Consider the following 23,985-nt stretch of genomic DNA (forward strand, 5'->3'; position numbering starts at 1 on the left):
TAGTTATTGTATTATTGTGCTAAAATAATACGTAACGTAACTGGGATAGAACTCAGAGTTATCGAAGTACTTAATATATGTCTGCCCATTATGAGCCATGACGGTGTCATATCCCGGTGGGGGTAAGAAAACTTCCCCATCAACAACCAGGGTTTTTCCGACTAAAAGATCCACCATAAACATGGCTCTAAAGGGGCCAAGTTTTTTATTCGAATGCCTCATCGCGTCTTGGGGGCGTTTGCTGAAATATACGCCTGGTCCGTACTTGTTTCGTTCCCCTGAAATAAGTAATTTTATTAACATAAATAGTATACACGCGTGGACGATTTTTTTATTGGGTGTCTTAACTCTTTCAGTCACTGCGTCTATTACAATAGACATCAATTTTTTATAATTTCTATACATTTAAAAACCTCTTTTTTCAAATAAGTTACTTTGGCTGTGTCAGCCATGATGCTTTGTTGTGCAAGATGGAGTCATACGGCATTAGAGGTGTCGTCTTAAATTGGTTCGACTCCTTTTTAGCATTTCGGACACAATACGTGGAAATAAGGAATAAATTAGGTTCATATTGTTCAAACAATCTTCACACTGATTTGGGAGTACCTCAAGCTTCGGTGCTCGGGCCTGTGTTGTTTCTTATATTTGTAAATGCATTGCCTACAGATTTATTGTATAGTCACGCGGCGGGCAAAGCATTGCACGAGCTAAATAACTGGTTTACTCTAAATGAACTGTTTGTTAATACCAAGAAAACAAATTATATGGTTTTTTGCATTCATCGGGGTCAATTAAATCTTGAACTTGACATGCATTTGAGCAATAATGGTAGTTTCTTGCAACGTCAACAAACCATTAAGTTTCTTGGCTAGATGGCGCTCTTTCATGGGAGACACATTGCAATTATTTGGCATTTAAATTAGGTAGCCTTTGTTATGCTATAAGCAGCGTTGCCAGGTCTACCGTTTTCATGCTATGGCTACCGCTCTACCGCTAAGCTATTAATATCTACCGTTAAAACTTTTGCTCCTACAGTCAATTTTTAAATTAATTTACAAACAAAAAAGGAAACATCACAAAATAATAATTAATAGGAATAATTACAATGTTCTTTTACCGTCTCTGTTGATTACGTACTCGAGATTTTCGCTTCTGTAGGGAACACACTGTACAATATTAGTTATTCTAATATTTGTTGAATGTTTAGGCAATGGCTTAAGTGGAACATTGCTACCACTGCAATATTGAATACATGTAACGATTATTATAATCAAACACGAATTAATTAATAGATGACAACCAAACTAAACGGTGTGTTTTAATAACCTACTTTACATGGCGATCCTGTTAAAAAAGACTTAGGGAAGTTAAAGGCGAAGTGGTAAAATCGAGTGTGCGTCGGTAAATTATGGGTACAATTAAAACAATCTGATCAGTTTATCAGCAATATTAGTCAATCAAAATCAACAGAGCAAAAAGTACAAGAAAATGGCGTTGTAAATTTTAATTTTATTGTGCAAGAACAGGAGTATAATATTACTAAGGATGTCAAAGTAGTTATGTACCTGATCCTTGCATGTTTGTTTGCTATCCTATAGTCATGAGGTTACTTAGAGCTTATCATAAGAGGATGAAAAAACAAGCCCGAAGACATTTGACTGCACAGGTATCTACATACGTGTCGAACGCAGACTTGAGTAAAGTCACCGTGAATCCGGCAATGTAAAGACAATCGAAATATATAATAAACTATAGTGAGAAGGCGTAAATGGAAAATGGAAGTAATAAGTTTTGTGGGTTCCAGTGTAACAGTAATAAATATAATGTAAGGCCGTCGTCCCACCAAAGATACGCGATGGCGACGCGAATGCGATACGATTTCGCCTGGACACATTCAGACGACATGCAGTTGCCCCACCAAAGATACGCGTTTCGTGTTTCCTACGTTTAGTTGTTCAGTTTAGTTCAAAATGTATTGGTATTTACGGAATAGAAAAAAAAAATAAAAAGGCAAAAAAAAGAAAATGGTGGGTGCATCCTTTTATTGAGAAAAATTACCTGAATTACCTGCGCTGTTTACTTCCTTGGCTACTGCTGCCCAAGCATTTTCAGTCAAATCTTTTCGCGAATATTCTGATTCTGAGCTTATAATTATATAAACAAGCATGTTTTTCTACAGCATCTACTAATTTTGAATTAAAATCCAGTTCAGCATTTTGTTGTGCCATAATAAACAAAAAAACAAAACTTAAAAAATAAAAAGATAAATGAAAAAAAACGCCAACACACACAGCTTGAATGTTGCTTCACAACTGACACGTCCAGTCTCCCGGCAACACGAAGGCGACACGCATTTGGATGTGTCTTCGGCGCAGCGTCGGTGGAGACAAAATGATTTTAAAACATGGGTTCGACACGAAAGATACACGCTGGCGACATCGCGGAGATGTGGCGTCGCTGTCGTGTATCTTTGGATACGCGACGGCGACGCGAAGGCGATACGATTTCGCCTGGACACATTCAGACGACATGCAGTGGCCCCACCAAAGATACGCGTTTCGTGTTTCCTACGTTTAGTTGTTCAGTTTAGTTCAAAATGTCATAGAGTGAAGACGAGGATATAGTTGCAATGTATTGGTATTTGCGGAATAGAAAAAAAAATAAAAAGGCAAAAAAAAAGAAAATGGTGGGTGCATCCTTTTATTGAGAAAAATAAAAAAAAAATGTTTGTTGCTGCTAAGGAGCTGCACAGACATCCATTAAAATTTAAATCTTTTTACCGAATGTCAAAGGAGTTCTTTTTAGAATTGGTCGAAAAAGTTAGACCTTACATTCAAAAAAATGATACAAATTATCGAAAAAGTGTGAGTGTTGAAGAACGGCTGTTAATTACGCTAAGGTACATGATTTTTAACGTGCAGTTGATCCATTACGTTTTAGTGTCAAACAAATTTTCTGCTATTTTTTTTTATAAATGTACGTTCTTATAATAATGTATATATATATAACGTACTTATTTAATGGGAAAATATGCCATTTCAAATTATTCATCAACGATCAACGATAAGAGCTGTTAAAGAAAATATAAATAATAATATAGACCAAACTTTAATCTTTTTATTACGGTTAATACAAAGTTAAAGTATTTAATTTGGTAAAACACGTAAATGTGTTGAAATTTAATTAAAGCCACTTATTTTAAACTCGATTTCCGGTTGGATTCTGGAACTCTTGCGAATGTGTTGTGCTAGTGTGGTTTGGCCACCGATTTTCGACCTGGATACCGGTAGGGGAAGCTAAAGGTTGAAGCTAAAGGTGCGCTTGTGCTTCTGCTATACCATTCATTGTCAGTACTACGTGCATCCAGGAATTTATACTGTAGTTGTGAAGAGATGATAATGTGGATGGCCCTGTACTAGTGTAGAATGTACCCGATTGTCCATGATTAGCATTGGATGTTGCACCTGAAGACGTATTATCTAAAATGTTGTCAATAAGACCCAATACGTCTCTTTTAAATCGTCTGGTTTGTTGAGGGTTCATCTGGTTTACTTCTGGTAGTAAACTTAATAAAAACATTTTATTTGGGTCCTTGGTTTCATCTCTGTTTTTACGACTTTCACAAAACTCTACAAATGCTTTATCGGGATCAAGTGCCTCGGATTTCCGTTTTTTAGCTTTATTTATAGCTGTTTTTTTAGTGCCCTTTGTTCTAAGCTGTGGTTCTATTTGTTTCGTCATATCAGGTTCAGTATCTTCCACTGCAATTTCATTTTGGATCTCCGTATTTTCGGATTCAGATTCATTTTCACTTTCGAGATTTTCCGAATCTCTGGCAACTGGTGATGGTATATTCCCTTGTGAATCAGAGTCCGGAGCATTCGTCTTCATCACATAACCTGAGTTTTTTCTTTGTTTTTTTTTTCAGATATCTTGCCTCGGGATGTACGTTTAATTCACTCCACTTTTATTTTACAACAGGACAAAGCACCATCGCAAAAATTATCTTTGAAACAACAGATGCTATTTGGGAATGTCTCCATAACCAATATATGCCAATTCCCAATCAAGATCAATGGAAAATCATAGCCGATAGATACGATAAATTATGGAACCTGCCTAACTGCCTGGGGTCGATCGATGGAAAACATATAAGAATACAAAAAATGCCTAAAACTGGCTCTGAAAATTTTAATTATAAATCATTTCACTCGCTTGTTTTGATGGCTTGCAGTGATGCTGATGGGAATTTTATTATGATAGAAACTGGTTATGCTAGAAGAAATAGTGATGATGGAATTTTTAAAGCATCGCGAATGCCCCTGCCTCTTGATGAAACTGGTCAAAATTTCCCGCATTACTTTGTTGCTGACGAAGCATTTCCGCTTCAGAAATATCTTATGAGACCATATCCGAAAAGAAGGCTAAATAACAAAAATCTAATATTTAATTACCGATTAAGAAGGGGTCGCAAATCTGTTGAATGTTCATTTGGCATGATGACTGCAAAATTTCAGGTGTTATCAACTGCGATTCGTTGTAAAACAGTGAAATCTGTAAATCGTATCGTTCGTTCAGTTTGCATTCTTCATAACTATATTCGTAAAAAAGAAGGAAGACGCTATACAGAGTATGATGCAGATGATGAAGGGGCAGAAGATATTAATGACAGACCAGCTGATATGTTTGCCAATAACCAAGAATTAATTACTTTATCTGAGAGGTCGAATGCACAAAACTTAAGAGAATATTTATCTCAGTACTTTCTACAAGTACCTCTACCTTGGTAATGGAAATATACCATTAATGTTTAGAACCTTTGTAATTTTAATTTTTTACAAAATACAGTGCTGTCACGATAAAAAGAACAATCCAAAAATTAAAATTTGGGATCTATAATTTTTTTAAATCGAAAAAATGCCCGATTTTTATTTTTATTGCGGATTTTTTGATACAAAAATTGCTTATACAGGGCAGCCTGCAAAAAAACTTTTCTTAAAAAAAAATTTGGGCTGTGTATAAATATATAACTTTTGTTTCTTTTATCGTGAAAGCCTGAATTACCTGCGCTGTTTACTTCCTTGGCTACTGCTGCCCAAACTTTTTCAGTCAAATCTTTTCGCGAATATTCTGATAGCTTATAATTATATAAACAAGCATGTTTTTCTACAGCATCTACTAATTTTGAATTAAAGTCCAGTTCAGCATTTTGTTGTGCCATAATAAACAAAAAAAACAGCACTTCGATAAATGAAAAAAAATGCCAAGACACACAGCTTGAATGTTGTTTCGCAACTGACACGTCCAGTCTCCCGGCAACACGACGGCGACACGCTTTTGGATGTGTCTTCGGCGGAGCGTTGGTGGGAACAAAATAATTTTAAAACATGGGTTCGACACGAAAGATACACGCTGGCGACATCGCGGAGATGTGGCGTCGCTGTCGTGTATCTTTGGTGGGACGACGGCCTAAGTCGATTTTTTGTGTACCTATATCATTTAGCTGCCTATCATCAATTTAATATAAATATCCTTATATTGTAACATGTATATAAAATAGATGCAGACATCTAATGAAATAGTAAATTTATTTTTAGTAAGACAATATGGGGATATCGTAAATCAAGTGAAACGAGTTTTAAAAAGGAAGACACCTAAAAATAAAGTTATACATGATGATGTGCGCGATCAGTTAGTTAAGTTATTAAATGAATTCAGCGTTTTTCTTGCCAACCATTGGGACTCTTTCGATCTCTTAGAGCAGAGCCTTTGCAAAAAACAATTTAATAAAGTTAGGGATATAGTAATTAGAGCGTTTACGGTTTTAAAAGTAAATTATAAAGTACCCGTTAATATATCTGGAAAAATAGATCCATCGGTCGTAGTCGAGGAATTTGTTGAGGAGGAACAATCAAACGATACAGACGAAGAAGAAAAAGTAAATCTTGAGGTAAACACTGAAACGGAAACAATGCCTTTAACGCCAATTGAATTTTTAACCTTTGCAAGCAAGCTTCTTCCGAGCTCGTTTGATGGTTCACCTGATAACCTTAGATCATTTTTAGATGCGGTAGAGTTGCTAAAACAAAACTCAAATGACTTTCGTGATAATGCGGTAGCGTTAGTAAAAACACGTCTGACAGGTAAAGCTAGAGATTTAATAACTAATGAGGGAACTCTAGACAAAATAATACTTAAACTTAGGACGGGAATAAAGAAAGAAAGTACTCGTTTATTAGCAGCAAAACTATCAAATTGTAAACAAAACAATAAAGATGGAGTAACCTACGCTTCGGAAATTGAGGAGTTGGCAGGTAAATTAAGGCAAGCATATGTAAATGAAGGAGTACCTTCTGAAGTGGCTGAAAATTACACGGTTGAAGCTACAATTCGTGCACTTACTCAAAATGCAAATAATGAAAGACCAATGATGAGTTTTCATGGAAGCCGGGACTTTTTCTACCACTCAGGAGGTCATGACGAAATTTGTTAATTCCTCACCGGCCGCAAGCAAGAGCAGTGGTATCTTTCATCTCAGGACGGACAGATATTCTACGCGTTTTAACCAACCAAGAAATTACAGCCCGAGAAATTATTTTGAAAACCAACAGGATAATAATAACTATTATCAAAATCGGGGAAGATATAGGGGTAATAACCGTGAATATTTTAACAATAATTATTATAACGATCTTGGAAATTTTAACAACAATAGCAATCGTGGAAATGGTAACAACAACCATAATAATCGTGGATATTTTAATAACAATACCCGTGGAGGTAATAATTTCAATAATAATTGGGGAAATAATAACTATAACAGAAATAACTATTCCAATGATAACAATAACTCGTCCAGAAATAACGTGCGCGTTATGACCAACAAAAACGATTCGGGAAACCAAATGGACCCCCAGCAGGACCGTGTGTTGGGGGACATGATGAATCAGTAAAAAACGTATATTCCTTTAACTTGTCCTTGTCAAATTTTGTTTTTTTGCATATTGTAATAAAAGACTCTTTTAGTAGACACAGGCGCAGATATATCGGTCTTTAAGAAAACAAAGGTACGACTTGATCAACGGTTAAATTCTTCCAATCCAAGTAAAATAATAGGGGTAACTAATAAAATAACAAATGCTTTAGGAACTACCAAGACAAATATTTTTATTGAACAATTTGCACTTAATCATCAATTTCACATAGTTAATGATGACTTTCCAATACCCAGTGATGGAATATTGGGGAGAGATTTTTTGGTTAAATATCATGCTGTCATAGATTATTCGCAGTGGACCATGGCTTTAAAATTAGAAAATGGTACAATAAAAATTATTCCTATTTTTGATAGTTTAGAAAATAATATTCTTTATATTCCACCTAGGTGCGAAGTAATTAGACATGTTGATCAATTAAAAAGTTTGAAATCGGATGCCGTGGTGATTAATAAGGAAATTGTGTCAGGTGTGTTTATCGCAAGAACAATTGTATCGAAAGAAAACCCACTCGTCAAAATAATAAACACAACCTCTAGTAGTTTACATATTGAATTACCACAGCTGGAAACAATTAGCTTACACGAATTTAATATTTATAAAATTGAAGCGGAAACTAAAAACTGACATACTCAACTTATGTCTGAAATTAATGAGGATGTACCAGATTTTGTTAGGACTGATCTATTCGAGTTGTGCAAGGAATATTCAGATATATTTGCTTTAAAAACGGATAAGTTAACGGTAAATAATTTTTATAAGCAAGATTTAAAAGTATGTAGTAATAAACCCGTGTATATAAAAAATTATAGACAACCACAAGTTTTAAAAGATGAAATAAATATGCAAGTTCAGAAAATGCTACGTAATGACATTATCGAGCCATCGGTGTCGGAATATAATAGTTCGGTATTATTAGTACCTACAAAAAGCGCAGACGGTAAAAAAGCTTGGCGATTATGTATAGACTTTCGTTCTGTTTATAAGGCCCTTGTGGCAGATAAATTTCCTCTTCCTCGTATTGACGATATTTGGTATCAGCTTGGCAGAGCTAAGTGGTTTTCGGTAGTAGATCTTATGTCTGGATTTCATCAAATTCCTCTTAATGAAACATCAAGAGACATTACTTCCTTTAGCAGCGATGCAGGTTCTTTTAGATTCACAAGACTTCCGTTTGGATTATCCGTTAGTCCAAACAGTTTTCAAAGAATGATGTCTATAGCTTTTGCAGGTATCACTTCAGAAAAGGCCTTTTTGTACATGGATGATCTAATTGTAATTGGCTGTTCTGAGGATCATCATTTAAAAAATGTAAGGGATGTTTTTAGCACTTGCAGGAAATATTGTTTAAAATTAAATCCACAAAAATGTAATTTTTTCATAAAGGAGGTAACTTTTTTGGGATATAAAATAACAGACAAATGTATTTTGCCCGACGAATCAAAATATGATATAGTCAGCAAATACCCAACTCCACTTTCATCGAACGAGGTCAAACGATTCGTCGCATTTTGCAACTATTATCGCCGCTCTATTCCTAATTTTGCAACTATTACATATCCACTAAACAAGCTGACAAAGAAAAACGCTAAGTTCGAATGGTCAGATGAATGCGACAATTCATTCAATCTTCTAAAAAATTCCTTAATTAGTCATCCAATACTTCAATACCCAGATTTTTCCAAAGAATTCATATTGGTGACCGATGCATCAAACATTGCATGCGGTGCCGTGCTATATCAAAATAATAATGGAATTGAGCTCCCTGTTGCATATGCTTCCAAAAGTTTCACGAAAGGAGAATCCCATAAACCAACAATTTTAAAAGAATTCACAGCAATTCATTGGGCTATTAAGTATTTCAGGTGCTATTTATATGGTCGAAAATTCTTAGTCAAATCTGACCACAGACCATTAGTTTAATTATTTTCTATGAAGGATCCTAGTTCTAAATTAACACGAATGCGTTTAGATTTAGAAGAGTTTAATTTTGATATTGAATATATTAAAGGTACGGATAATGTCAGTGCGAACGCATTGTCAAGAATAAGCATCAATAGTCTTAAAGAAATGTATTGTGTAAGTTCTGTTTTTGCTATAACAAGGTCAATGAATAAAAAACTTAATGCAACCAGCAATGAGAATATTCTTAAACCTAAAATTTTTGAGACCTTAAATAACGTTGACGTCATTAAATTACCATTACTGAAATTTAAAATTTATGAAAATTATATAAGATATTATATAGGATATTAATAAGTTATAAAGGAAAAAAGGAGCGCTCAAGGTAAACTGAAAATCATTAACGATAATTTTGCATTAGAGCAAATATTGTCTCAGCTAGAAAAAATGGCTGGTGATTGCAAGTTTTCAAAAATTAAATTATATATGAATGATAATTTATTTACAAAGTGCACTATAAATGATTTTAAAAAAAAAGTTAATGAAATAACACAAAATATTACAATTGTGCTTTGCAATTCTCAGGAATTGATCACAAGCAAAGAAAAAAGAAACGAATTAATTAAAAAATTTCATGACGACCCCTTGTTCGGAGGTCACTGTGGACAAAAACGTTTGCTTAAAAAGTTAAAGTCTTCTTTTAAATGGAGAAAAATGTCTCATGAAGTTGCGAATGTTTCGAAAAATTGTGACAAATGTCAAATAAATAAAGCAACCGCGAGTCATATGGAGCCTCTAGTGTTGACACCAACGCCTAAAAAAGCATTTGACATAGTTTGTGTTGATACTATAGGTCCATTCCAAAAGTCGAATTTAGGAAATGCTTATGCTGTAACAATACAATGCGAACTAACTAAATACGTCATTATACAACCAATACCCAATAAAGAAAGAAGTGTCCACAGTTGCTAAAGCAATTTTTGAAAATTTTATTCTTGTATATGGACCCATGAAAATCATCAGGACAGATTTGGGGACAGAATATAAGAATGAACTATTTCAAAGCCTTTCTAAACTACTCAACATTACGCATAACATGTTCACCGCATATCATAGTCAAAGTTTACTGAATAAAATACTATTTAAGTATTTTATTCAGTAAACTTTGTCATAGTCAATCTATAGGCGGATGTGAAAAAAATCATCGTGTTCTGCGATGTGTGATGCGTGTACAGACTGGGATATATGGACACAAGTTTTCTCATTTTGTTACAACACAACCCCCAGTACATATCATTACTATACACCTTTCGAGTTAGTGTTTGGTGGAAAAGTTAATATACCAGAAAACCTAAACGGATCATGCGTAGATCCTCTTTATAATATAGATGCGTATGATCAAGAAGTTAGGTATAGGTTGCAAGTTGCGCATAAGAGATCTAAAGAGTATTTGGAAAAGGCAAAGGAAAATCGCAAAGCTATTTGCGAGACTAAAACTCAAAAGAATTACTTAAATCATGTGATCTTGTATTACTTACGAACGAAGGACGACAAAAATGAGATCCGTGGTTCCTTATACTGTTGTCAAGGTAAATGGTGTTAATTGCGATATTAAAAATGATAAAGGCAAGCAAATTACGGTACATAAAAATCGTCTAAAACCATATAATAACACGCTGTAAAAATGTTTATTTCAGCATATTATAGGTGTAAATTTTGTTTAGTTTAAGTATCAGTGTAGAATTAAGGAGACAAAGTGCAATAGACACCAAAGTGCAACTCAACAAAATAGTGTTATACTTATTAGTTAATGGTTAATGTAAACAATTATATTTAGCTATTTCTATTGTTTATAATTTTATATTTGGGTAATTAGTTTAGCATACCATTGTAGGTCAATAAATATTTTATTTATTTTACTATTGGGAACGTTCCATTCGTTTTAAAATATGGGAATTTATTTACTTTAAAAATGGTTTGGTTTTGTTTTAATTGTGTAATTATTTAAGATTGTATAAATATGTTGTATTCTCACCTTTGACTTATCAGTTTTTAGCTTTTACAATCAGAATTTCCTTTACTAGTGGCCATAGTGAAGTCCATTCTCTAAGAAAGGGTAGGTGTAGGGAACACACTGTACAATATTAGTTATTCTAATATTTGTTGAATGTTTAGGCAATAGCTTAAGTGGAACATTGCTACCACAGCAATATTGAATACATGTAACGATTATAATATATATTATAATCAAACACGAATTAATTAATAGATGACAACCAAACTAAACGGTCTGTTTTAATAACCTACTTTACACTTCGGTGATTCCCCTGTATCTTAAAAAAAAAGGCAGGTGCTGAATGCCCTCATTTTCGCGCATGACAAATAATAGTCAGTACGTCAATAGACAAATTGTCGGTCTTTTTAGGCAAGATTTGTAGCATTTTTTAATTTGGTTCTTATAACTACCAAATTAAATATACGTTTAATTTGTATATAATTTAAATTCTAAGTGAGCTTATATTACAACAGGTAACAATAAGGTACATAGAATATTGTAAAAAAAAACAATTTTTCTAAATGTATTATAATATTAATAGGTGCATGTATAATTTTAGTTCTGATAAAGATCCGAATTTAGTTTGCTTTATCTGCATCTAACGCATGTTTAAAATTACCAAGAGCTGTTGAGGATTGTTTGAGGGATATCTATAATTATATTCAAATTACGAGAGTTCTACCACTAACCAAAACTCTTTATTTTTACTCTCGATACGTGTTACGCTAACGATGTTAGGATCTTTGAGAGAAGATTATAACACAGGTTTTAAAAACTGTTTAAGTAAAACTATTTCGTAATTTGAGTGTCACACTAAATGTTCCAACCATAGGACTATAATTATATTGATAATAGTCCCAAAAGGGTAGAAATTCCTAAAAAAATCGCAAAATACTCTTTCGGCCAGCACAAACGCGCTGGTTGTCTCTGGAAGCTGTTGTTTGCAGAATAATGAAGCAATACAATCCTCTAAAACTTTAATTTGTCGACGCAGTTACAACTGACAAATTACAATCAGCAGAGACAATTTTAAATACTTTACAAGATCCGCTAACTTTGACTTTCTTGTTATTTTTAGAGCATATATTACCGTTATTTAATAATTTTAATAAAGAAATGCAGTCTATCGAGCCCAAACTTTATAATCTTCATTCTCGAATGTGCAATGTTTTCAAAACTCCTTTAGATTCTTTCCTTAAAAAAGCATATTTCAGATAGCTATTATCTGCATAAAATCAACGTTAAAAATCCAGACAACTACAAGCCAATTTAAAATTTATATTTTGGAGCAAAGACAACACAATACATTTTAAATGACAATTGGTCTGCAGAAAAATACCACATTCTTCGCGTACCTTGTCTGGATATTTACATTGAGGCAACATTACAAGTTGCTAAAAGATATATATGATTTTGATGACATAATATTTAATAACATGTCATTAATAAAACCTAAATGTATTTTTGAAGGCACAGAAGAAATAATAATACATTTTCGAAAGTTAGTACTAGAAAATGATTTTCAAAAAATTGACAACGAATCTCGAATACTGAAAAATTCGGATTTTTCTAAAACGCCATTAACATCATTAACATCATTTTGGATAAATGTTCAAACTGAGCAGTATGCTGATGGTACCCCGGTATATCCTCTGCTCGCAAATTTTGCTTTTAATATTTTTATTTTGCCTTATTAATCTGCAGATGCAGAAAGGAAATTTTCACAGATTATTTTATTAAAAACAAAACAGAGAAACAAACTATCCACTAACAGTATTGTTGGTCTGATGCATTCAAAAGAATACATAAACAGTGTATGCTTTAACTTAAACATTGATCAAGAATTGTCGTCATATCATAATAATAATAACATGTACAAAAAATCTGTACAAAAAAATTTTCTGATTCAGATTAAACTATGGACTTTTAATCAGATTGTTTATATGTAGGTATAGACAAATTCGTCACCGCCTAAGATTTTATGATTTAGCATTTAACTATGTATAACCTTAATGAACTTTAGTTGGATATTTATTTTTGCCAATAAAACTTTTTTGATCTCAACCATATTTTTGTGTATATTAGATTTTACAATAAAAAACGATGTATTTAATAAACTTATTTCATCTTTAATACAAAAAAAATATACCGTTTTATTTTCAAATCTACCGCTTGCGATGATTTTGACCTGGCAACACTGCAGACCACCAAACACACGCAAAACGCCACAAAACATCTGTCCGCTAATCCTCAACAAAATAAATTATGTGTAAGTAACAGCCCCCTTAATAGTTTCTTATTTAAACCGACTGCTCCTGAGGAGGTAATTAAAAACATTTAAAAAAAAATCTTTTCTGGTTTGGATCAAATTACACCAAACTTACTAGGACAGATACTTTTTAGGATGATGGAGGTTTTAACCAGTCTCATAAACTGCTCATTTTCTGAAGGTATCTTTCCTGATCAAATAAAATCATCAAAGGTAATTCCAATTCACAAGGGAGGAAGTGACAATCGTTCGGAAAGTTTTCCACCTATCTCCCTACTGTCAGTTGTTTCTAAAATACTGGAGACCTTGGCCAAGACTCGCCTTTTACTGAATTTTCAAATAGGAATATAATAACACCTTCACAATTTTCAAAACTTCAGAGTCAACACAAGCACTACAGATGCCACATACCAATTACTTGAGCATGTTTATGAGAGTGTTAATTACAAACAATTGACTGAAGCAGTGTATTGCGACCGTGCCAAAGCATTTGATTGTGTTAATCAAATGCTTTTGGAAAAAGTTAACATATATGGCTGCAGGGGTGCTGCCTTGGAATGGTTTGCATCATATCTGGAGAACAGGCAGCAGTGTGTGTGCGTTAGAGGCCCTTCCGAAACTGAGGTGTCCTCTGGATTTAAGATCATTAGGAATGGGGTTTCTCAAGGTTCTGTATTGGGTCCCTACTCTCAATCTAATACTGATCTAGCTACTCTCAACCTCAAAGGGAGCTAAGTTAGCCTTTTTGCAGCCGACACTTCTCTATCTTGGTCAGGGCAGGATCCATTTCTTCTGCAGAGCGTTATTAACGAGGACTTAAGGGACCTAAGGTGGTGGCATCCTGTTCTTTGGTTACTGTACTGCTACTAAGTTACATTCTCTGTTTCTTCTGCAGAAGAGAGCTGTTAGAGTCTTATCATGTGCAGACTATAGGGACCACCGTAAGCCTCTGTTTCAACACTACAAAATATTCCGTCACTGTCATTCTAATGCCTTCCAACAAAGGGCTAATATACATAATTACCAAACACCTTCTAGACAAAATGTTCAGGTACCTCAGTCTCAGAGCACTTTAAGTAGAAATACTATTCTTGTTTCTTATTTTTACTATTTCTTGACCTATCTAAACCTATGTTGCAGAACCTTAATGACTTGTAATTTGCGTGCATGTATATCTAGGTTAATTTTATTTTATTTTTACTGTAGGGTAGGGCGGGGCTAGTTGAGCCACGGGGCTAGTTGATCCACGCACCATATGACAAAAACCTAACACTTTTTAAGGAATCCGAGTGAACACGAAGCTACGTAGACCGGCCGTATTTGTTTATCTCATGAATTTAGTTGATCGCCAGCAGTTCGTCGGAGGTATCGTCAATTTTCTATTTTTGCGCGCGAAAGTAAACAATCGATATTGAATGTCAATGGTCCTACTTCGTTATTTTAAAGTTGTGGACTTCAAAGTAAGTACAATATTTTTTCATAACCGTGTTATTTTAATAATATTTAGTTAATAATAAGTTAATAATAGTTAAAAAATAACAGTTCTAAATACATTTTTTATGTTTTCATGTGTTGAATTGTTCCAAAAACGTGTGTGGGGTTAGTCGAGCCAAAATTAACGGGGCAAGTTGAGACATGGTTCAACTAAACCCCTTTCATATATTTGTTTTATTTTATGTATAAAATAAATTTTTGCTATATTCCTGTTTTATTTTCAAATGCGTACTTACAAGAGGTTGACCACACGTAGAGAGGCGACAAAAGAGCAGCTATTTAATGCAGCAAAAGCAGTTGAAAAAGTATTAGAACCGCAGCAAGTGAATTTGGAATTGATCGAACGAGACTGGGCCGATATATAAAAAAATTAAAGAGTGGAGATGGACCAGACGAAGTAACAATGGGATATGTTGCATCTCGTCAAGTTTTTTCTTTAGAGCAAGAAGAAATTCTTAAAGATTACTTGCTCAAATTGGCATCCATCTTTTATGGTCTATCGCCAATTGATGTTAGACGCCTAGCCTTCGAATGTGCAACAAAATATAACTTAAACGTTCCTCAACCTTGGAAGATAAATAAAATGGCAGGAAAGGACTGGTTGACGGCTTATTTAAAGAGAAACCCTCAGCTCTCAATAAGAAAACCAGAACCGACAAGCTTAGGTAGAGCAACCTCGTTCAATAAACATAATGTTAATATGTTTTTCGAAAAACTTGCCAACGTTATGGACAAATATAAATTTTCGCCATCAAGAATTTGGATCACAGACGAAACGGGCGTGTCTACAGTAACAAAACCTTCAAAAATAGTAGCAGCGAAGGGAAAAAGAAACATAGGTGCTGTTACTTCAGGAGAGCGTGGAACTAATGTAACCCTAATTACCGCCGTACCAGCAATAGGGAATACAATACCACCCATGTTTGTCTTTCCCAGAAAAATTAAACCCTATTTTATTTAAAACAGTCCTCCAGAATGCATGCAGAAATGCAAGTGGTTGGGTGACTGATTTAGAATTTTATGATTTTATGAAGCATTTCGTTAAACATACAAGCCCTACTAAACAGTCTCCTGTTTTTGTACTTTTACTGGACAATCATTCATCACATTTATCAATTGAGACTGTAGAATATTCAAAGAACAACGAAGTGGTAATGCTTTCATGCCCACCACCACACTGCACCCACAAACTTCAGCCACTAGACGTGTCAGTCTTTGGACCTTTCAAGAAGTATTTGGCTTCTGCCTAGGATGCATGGCTTCGTAACAGCCCCGGACAGACAATTAGCATATACGAAATACCAAAAATTGTTGCCACAGCTTTGCCATTAGGAGCTACAAGTTCCAATATAATAAATGGATTTTCAAAAACGGGTATATATCCTTATAATCGTGATAAATTTTCTGATACAGATTTCGCGCCATCATATGTGACTGATCGTCCAGTTCCCGAATCTATATCTCAGCCACCGTCGACAGAAAATAACAGCATTTCTATTTATTTATTTATTTGTTTATTTATTTATACTCTTACAAACACATTTGAAATGTAATTATATGTGGGAGTGCTTACTGGCTTGCAGAAAGAAAAAGGAAAACCAATAATAATGATGAAACTAAACCCACACTAAAACTAATAACATTTAATAAAATACACCTACTTACAATTAAAAATCAAAAACAAAAAGAACAGATTAACAAGTAAATGATTAATCAGATAAGGATACAAAATCAGTCTTAATTTGGCGAATACTAATATTAAAGAGATCTATATCATATTTTTGTAATTCTTGCATCATTCTATTAAATGGCGAACAACTTGAGGGTAAACACTGGAAAAGATTGTTATTTCTTATTCTCAAATTGATTTTAGGAACAGCAAATGATAGATGATTAATTAAAGAATAGTTCTTATATTTTAAGTTGTTAGTTATGTAGTAAATAAATAAGACATCATTCATATTACGCCTAACACTCAATCGTACCATTTTAAATTCAATTAGCTTACTATTATAGGAGATCATATAAGGATATGCATTATGTGTTTTTAAGTACTGGTATCTTAAAAATCTTTTTTGGACCCTTTCAATCATATTAATATGCACCATTGCTTTAGGTACCCAGATAACTGAGGCATACTCCAAGATCGGTCTGACCAGTGAGTTGTACAGAATTATTTTTTATTTTATTTCTTTAAAATGTTTTGTATTTCTTATTACAAAACCAAGAAGCTTATATGCTTTGTTTACAATAGTTTCATAGTGTTGCTTAAATTTGAGATTTGTTTGAAAACAGAGTCCAAGATCCCTAAATTTACTTTTACTAGTTAACGATAAATTATCAATTTTGTAATCAAAATTTATAAATTGCATTTTTCTTGTGAAGGTTAGAATTTGACATTTATCTATGTTTAATGACATTTTATTTTCTCTGAACCACTGGGCCACCAAGTTCAAATCAATTTGCAGCTCAAGACAATTAATAAGAGATGTTATGTGCATAAATAATTTAAAATCATCAGCAAACACGAGACATCTAGCATGCTTTATACAGTTTGGCAAATCGTTCAGAAAAATTAGAAATAAGGGAGGCCCAAGGTTACTGGCCTGAGGCACCCCAGATGTTACTATATATATTTTTGCCAATTTTTTACCAACTTTAACTTGCTGAGGCCTTCCGGTAAGATAAGATACCATAAACCTACATGCTTTCAGCGAGAATCCAAATTTACCCAACTTATTCACCAACAGCCCATGGTCAACCCGGTCCCAGCACTTCCCAAACCATAGCTTCAGAAACACCTGATGACAACTCCATACCATCTACATCTACTGGAGTTTTCTCACCTGAAAGCTTGCGGCCTTTGCCTAAGGCAGAACCAAGAAAAACACAAAACCAGAGAAAGTAGAGAGCTTGCGCGATTTTGACAGACACGCCAGAAAAAGAAGCACTTGCTGAAGAACAAAGCAAAGGAAAATGAAAAGTTCTGGTAAAATAGACAAAAAGAAGAAAGAAGCTATTTTAACAGATGTGTGATCTCAGGTAATACACTATTGAAAACTAAAGAACGACGGTCCAATTTTACTGCTTCACATTCAGACGATGGAAAGACTCTAGAAGCCGTTGCTCGAGAAAAAGAAAACAAGAATCCAAGAACATAAAACAGCATAAAATAAATAAGAAATCTTTTTCCCCATTGCCATCATCTGAGTCTGAAGATGATGAATGTTTATGTCTGATGTGCCTAGCAGCATTTACAGATAGTGTTCCGGGTGAAGAATGGATACAGTGTTCCATTTGCAAAAAATAGGCTCATTTAAGGTGCACTCCGGGTACTAGTATACAGTGTGGCCCAAATTGGGTGTACATGTATGGGTATCTTGGAAACTATAAGAGATAGAAAATTGGTTAAATAGGGAAAGTTGTAGGCCATTTAGTTACCAATTAAGTGCCGCTTTCAGAACGATTTTATCTTTTTCCGATTTTGAAATATTTGGAAAAAATCAAAAAGTTGCATTATGGAAAAAGGGCTGTATTTTTTTTATTTCAACGTATTCCAGTCTGAGTTTCCATCCTCAACTTCTTTTTTTCTTATGGCGGCCATTTTGTTTTTTTGCTGAATTAAAAAGATCTTTTTCTTCCCTTTAAAATGATGTATAACACTTTATGAAAATATTTTGTGTTTAAGTCAAAAAATTAGATTATTTATACTTTAGGTTTATTTTTTGCTGAGTTGGCCATGACTTTTATTGGCATTTTGTCATACACACAATTTTTATTAACTTACTAACTTGCTAACTTATACTTTTACGTAATTTCTAACTAAAACAATTAACTACTTGTAACAATAATATTACATTAAACTATTCAAAATGACGGCCATTTTTGTTAAAACATTTTTCACATTTCTTTAAAACACTTCTAGTTACCTTGCGCAGGGTGTTTCTATTTATATTATTTAAGACATTCCGAACCCTATCCTCTAGTTGTTCGCGTGTCGCAGGAGGTTCAAATTCGTAAACTTTATTTTTAACATATCCCCAAAGATAAAAATCCAGGGGTGTAATATCTGGAGACCTAGCTGGCCAATTTAGAGCACCGCGGTTCGCGATAAGTTTATTATTAAATGCTTGCGTTAACAAGTTTTGAACGTCCCGAGTATTATGTGCGGGACACCCGTCCTGTTGAAACCACACATCACTCCATATTTGTTCTTCAGGTATTATAGCTCTCACGGCAGGTAATATCTGCTCTTCCAAAAGATTTAAGTATCTTTGACCCGTCAGTGTTTGGTTATAAATAAAGGGCCCAATAAGGTGAATATCTAAAAACAATTATAGCATTTTACTTAAAAATTATTTTGTGGAGTGGGTAATTAACTTACCGTACATACCACGCCATACATTAAATCCAAATCTTACTTGTAGTCTACGTTCAGCTACTTCATGAGGATTCTCAGTAGCCCAAAAGTGACGATTATGCCTGTTAAATATTCCGCAGTTGCTAAAAAACGTTTCGTCGGTCCAAATAATTTTCCTGCTGAAATTAGGTATTTCTTGACATTGCCTTACAAACCAGTTTGAAAATTCTGATCGTCTTGGGTAGTCTGTATCCTTTAAACCTTGAACAATAGTAGGCTTATATGGATGATATTTATTTTTTAAGGACTCTTTGAATGGTAGTCCTTGGTATATTCATATCAGTTGCAGCTTTTCGGGTCGATGTTTTCGGGTTGGCATTAAAATGATCTAAAATGTTTTCATCGCGAGCTTCATTGTCCCTTTAATAATTTTTTGGCGTCGGTATTTCAAAACTTCCATGAGTTCTAAGGTTCATGACAAGCCTAGCTAATAGTCTTGGACCTGGCTGTTGTCTCTCAGGATACAGTTCCAAATACCTAGCGATTGCAAGATTTGCATTTCTATTACATGTAATATAACATTCCAATATGTCAAATTTTTCTTCACTGGTATATCGCATGGCTATTTTCGGAAATTAAAAATTTAAACAAAACTCACTAAAGACAAACGAAAACAACTAGATACGAAAAAACTATTTAACACTAACAAGAACAAGAACAAAAAATTAACAAGATAAGAACTACTAAACAAGATAAAAAGTTAAATCAAATAAATAATATTTTGCAAAACTGTCAGTAAATGACGCTAAATCATTAAGCAATAATAATTGTTTATATGACAAATCGCCTCCGTAGTCATGGCCTCCGCATTCATGGCCAATTCCGCGAAAAATGAACTTTGTAACTTTTTGACATAAGAATGAAATATTTTCATAAAGTATTACACATCATTTTAAAGGAAAAAAAAAGGTCTTTTTAATTTAGCAAAAAAACAAAATGGCCGCCATAAGAAAAAAAGAAGTTGAGGATGAAATCTCAGAACCGAAACGTCGAAAATAAAAACTGAATTCAGGTATGCGTTGTCCATAAAAAGTTGTCCTAATAATGTTTTTACAGATTTTAAAAATACGTTGAAATAAAAAAAATACAGCCTTTTTTCAAAAATGCAACCTTTTGATTTTTTCCAAACATTTCAAAATCGGAAAAAGATAAAATCGTTCTGAAAGCGGCACTTAATTGTTAACTAAATGCCCTACAACTTTTCCCATTTAACCAATTTTCTATCTCTTATAGTTTCCAAGATACCCATACATGTACACCCAATTTGGGCCACACTGTATATTATATGTGTATAAACTGCGACAGCGATTAGTTTTTAATTTCCAAAATGTTTAATTTAGTTTTGGTAATAAATTTTATGAGTATTTCTAAAATTAGATTTTTATTTTTCATCAGAAAACTGACTTAGCCAATGGCTGGCTAAGTCATGCTAGTTTAGTTTGTGTGGTTCAACTGGCCCCATGTGTCGGTTCAAGTTGTCCCATATGTGGGGTAAGTTGAGTCAACTATACCCAGCCATATTGCAGTTATTTTTACCTAAATAAAACAATATTTCGTCAAACTTATTAATTGCTTTTTAAAAACAAATAAACAATCCCTAGAATGTTTAATTATTTATATTAAATAATTACAACATGACCCTTCCATCCAATGAGTTTTTCAATTCCATCCAACTGAGCCGGATTTTTCCAAATCGGGTCAACTAGCCCCACCCTATACCCTACCTCTAAGTACACTTTGTAATTGTTTGTTATATGTTTATAGTAAATTTAGGCATTCTTTGTAAATTGTACAGCAAATTTGCTTTTCAATAAACTTTTGGCTTTGACTTATTATTTGGTGTGCCATTGTAGAGTTTACCCTTAGGACGTAAAAGACATGTTGCGCCATACATTATCGATAGGGCGAACTTTGCAAACTTCATTCTAATTTCAGTTTTGGCGCAGTCAAACGCTACTGTTTACAAATTCACACGTAAATACGATAATAAAGAAAGATTTTTGTAAAATAAAGTTGGTGAAGAATTACGTTTTTTTTACTTTCAACGAAATGGAACCGGCCTATGACAGAAAAAGAACTTTTATATGTCAAAATGATTCTGAAATAATGGGATTATCGGATGAGCAAAATAATTGTGAAGATGAATTTGATGATGATATTATACACGATTTAGTAATAACAGAAAACGAAAATATAGATGCGGAAGAGATTGCGAATAGGAGAAAAGAATTTTTAAAAAATCGTAATTTTACCGACAAATGGTTCACTTCTATACCCGAGCATATACATGAATTACCTGCTCCAATAAGTTTTTTTATGAAATATACAATGTCTTACTTGCCCTGTTTGACTATTGATATTTCCGTAACTAGGAAAGACGAGGGCGGTTAAATTAGAAAAAATTTGCCAATTTTGATGCTCATTCTAAATCCTTTTACAGTGTTGCAAAATGTTTATTAGTTCGTGAATTACAGGGTGATTTATAAAAAACGCCAAATTTTATTTTAATTATTATTTCCAAAACTATTGGTTTTAGAAACTTACTTTTAATTACAAAATTTTGTAATTTTTTGTTCTCTACAAAGCTTCACCTTTCATTTTTTTATGACGTTTGGTATCTTGGCAACGGACCTGCCTTTTTTATAATTTATTTTGAAAGCATTTTTCATTCCCTTTAATTTTTAGGGGAATAAAAAATTAATATATCGTCGGTCCAGTGCCAAAACCATGAATGTGCAAGATTTTCGAATTTCCAAGCTTCTTTCCTATGCCACAGACGCGAATCTGATTATACGTCATTGATGTGGTGGGGGAGCAGAACCCATTTCGCCAATGTCAGTTTGCTTAGTTTGCTACGTTCGCTCTCAACGGCAAGGTAACGAATGTTATAGTTTCGCGATTTTGGCATTGTACAGAATAATATCGTGAAGTTGAAAGTGGTACTTTGGCTTTGACAAAATTTGTCAAAACAATCTGAAAGTACCGGATTCATCTGTTTGGATTTGTAATATCACAGAAACTAGTGTAATACGTAATACTGAATATGCGGCACTTTTCAAATTTTGGCAAGAAAAAACTCATAAATAGTATTGTGAATGTTATAGTTTAGTGTTTCGTACTTTAATAAGAAAATTACTCTAGTTTTTTTGTGATTTTTTGTTTTAAAGATTAAAGTTGTGTGTTTAAAAATGGCATCTAGAGCTAAAAGAATAATGGAAATGGTGAGCCACAGAGAGTCTGCTGAGAATACTTTTAACAAAGAGAATAAGGTATTGATACTTAAGATATAAAAATTCCTATACTAGGGCCTACAAATTCAGGCTTAAGTGCAAAACAATTAAGAGACTAAAATCATATAAATTTAAATTATTTTTGTTTAAATTAATTAAATTTTTTTAGTTTAAATCGATATGATTTTAATCAGCTAATTTGTTTTGCATTTAGGTAAACCTTAATTTTCAGACGCTAATATAGCACTTTTTATCTTTAAAGTTTTAAAAAGTTTATGTACTTACCTAACATATTTTTTTAAATATTTTGTGGTAGGTACCTTTATCCTTGCCTTAATAACTAATACACACTGTTTTTTGCAGCCAACCGAGGCTCCGCCAGTATTCAAAACTGCTCATTCTCCTGATAATGTTGCAAATATTGAAACACTTGCCTATAATAATATTGGTGATGATTTTACCATAAGCGTTACTAACTTCGAATTAGAACAAAACATAAATATAACAGAAGGTAAAAAATAATAAATTAGAGAAATAAAATTTAGCTAGTCTTTAACTGTGCATTTTTAAAAATAAAGTCGACGATGATGCTGAACAGCTGTCTAATGAAGTTATGACATCGACCTTAAGGATACCAGATAATATCTTAACATTTGAAGATAATGCTTCTTCATCAGACAAGTATGACCCAGGCAACAGTTCTGATAGTACTAGCTGCTCTTCAAGTTGTTCTACCTGTTCAAGCACCTCAACTTCATCAAATGATGCTAATCCTGAGAATTTACAAGTAATTCAACCCGGTGAGTCGTAGACAATTATATAGAGAAAGTAAAAAAAATAAAAGTGTTGATATTTTAGAGCATCCAATAAAAAGAAAAAGAAACAAATCGATGTAGAAGAAAAATATTAGAAAGGAAAAAAGGCGCAAAGGTGAAGCATACCTCGGTGCAAGAAACATAGAGAAAAACGCTCGTCCTCTTTTACCTTCTCCATGTTCGGGAAAGCCAAACCATAAATGCATCACATTTATAAAAGAGAAAAACCGCCAAGAAATTTACAACCAGTTTCGCAACTTAGAATCTCTAGATGATCAAAGGACTTTTGTAATAAATCACGTGGAACAAAAATTTAAGAGCAGGGTGACAAGAAATATTGAAAAATCTAGACGAACTTTTACCTGTGAGTATACCTTAACTGTGGATGGTCAGAAAAGAAAGGTTTGTCGTGAGTTTTTTATGGCAACTCTTAATATTACGGATTCGTTTATACGCACGGCATGTGAAAAACGTACTCCTTGTGGGATAATTAAGGGAGATTTACGTGGTAGATTAGAATTTTATTAGAGATCACATTATGTCATTTCCTTGTGTAGAGTCACACTACTGCAGATCGTCGTCAAAAAAAAAGTATTTGGATGCCAGTTTAAACATTTCAATAATGCATAGATTGTATAAAGATATGTGCGTGGAAAAGAATATTAAACCAGTTTCCTTGGAAAAGTATCGAGTTATATTCAGTGAATATAATTTAGGATTTTTTTGCCCAAAAAAATACCAATGCAGGAAATGTTTAGCCCAGAAGAACATGACAGACGAGGAAAAACAAAAAAATGAGGAGAA

Source organism: Anthonomus grandis, chromosome 6, assembly GCF_022605725.1.
Source record: "Anthonomus grandis grandis chromosome 6, icAntGran1.3, whole genome shotgun sequence".
NCBI lineage: Eukaryota > Metazoa > Arthropoda > Insecta > Coleoptera > Curculionidae > Anthonomus > Anthonomus grandis.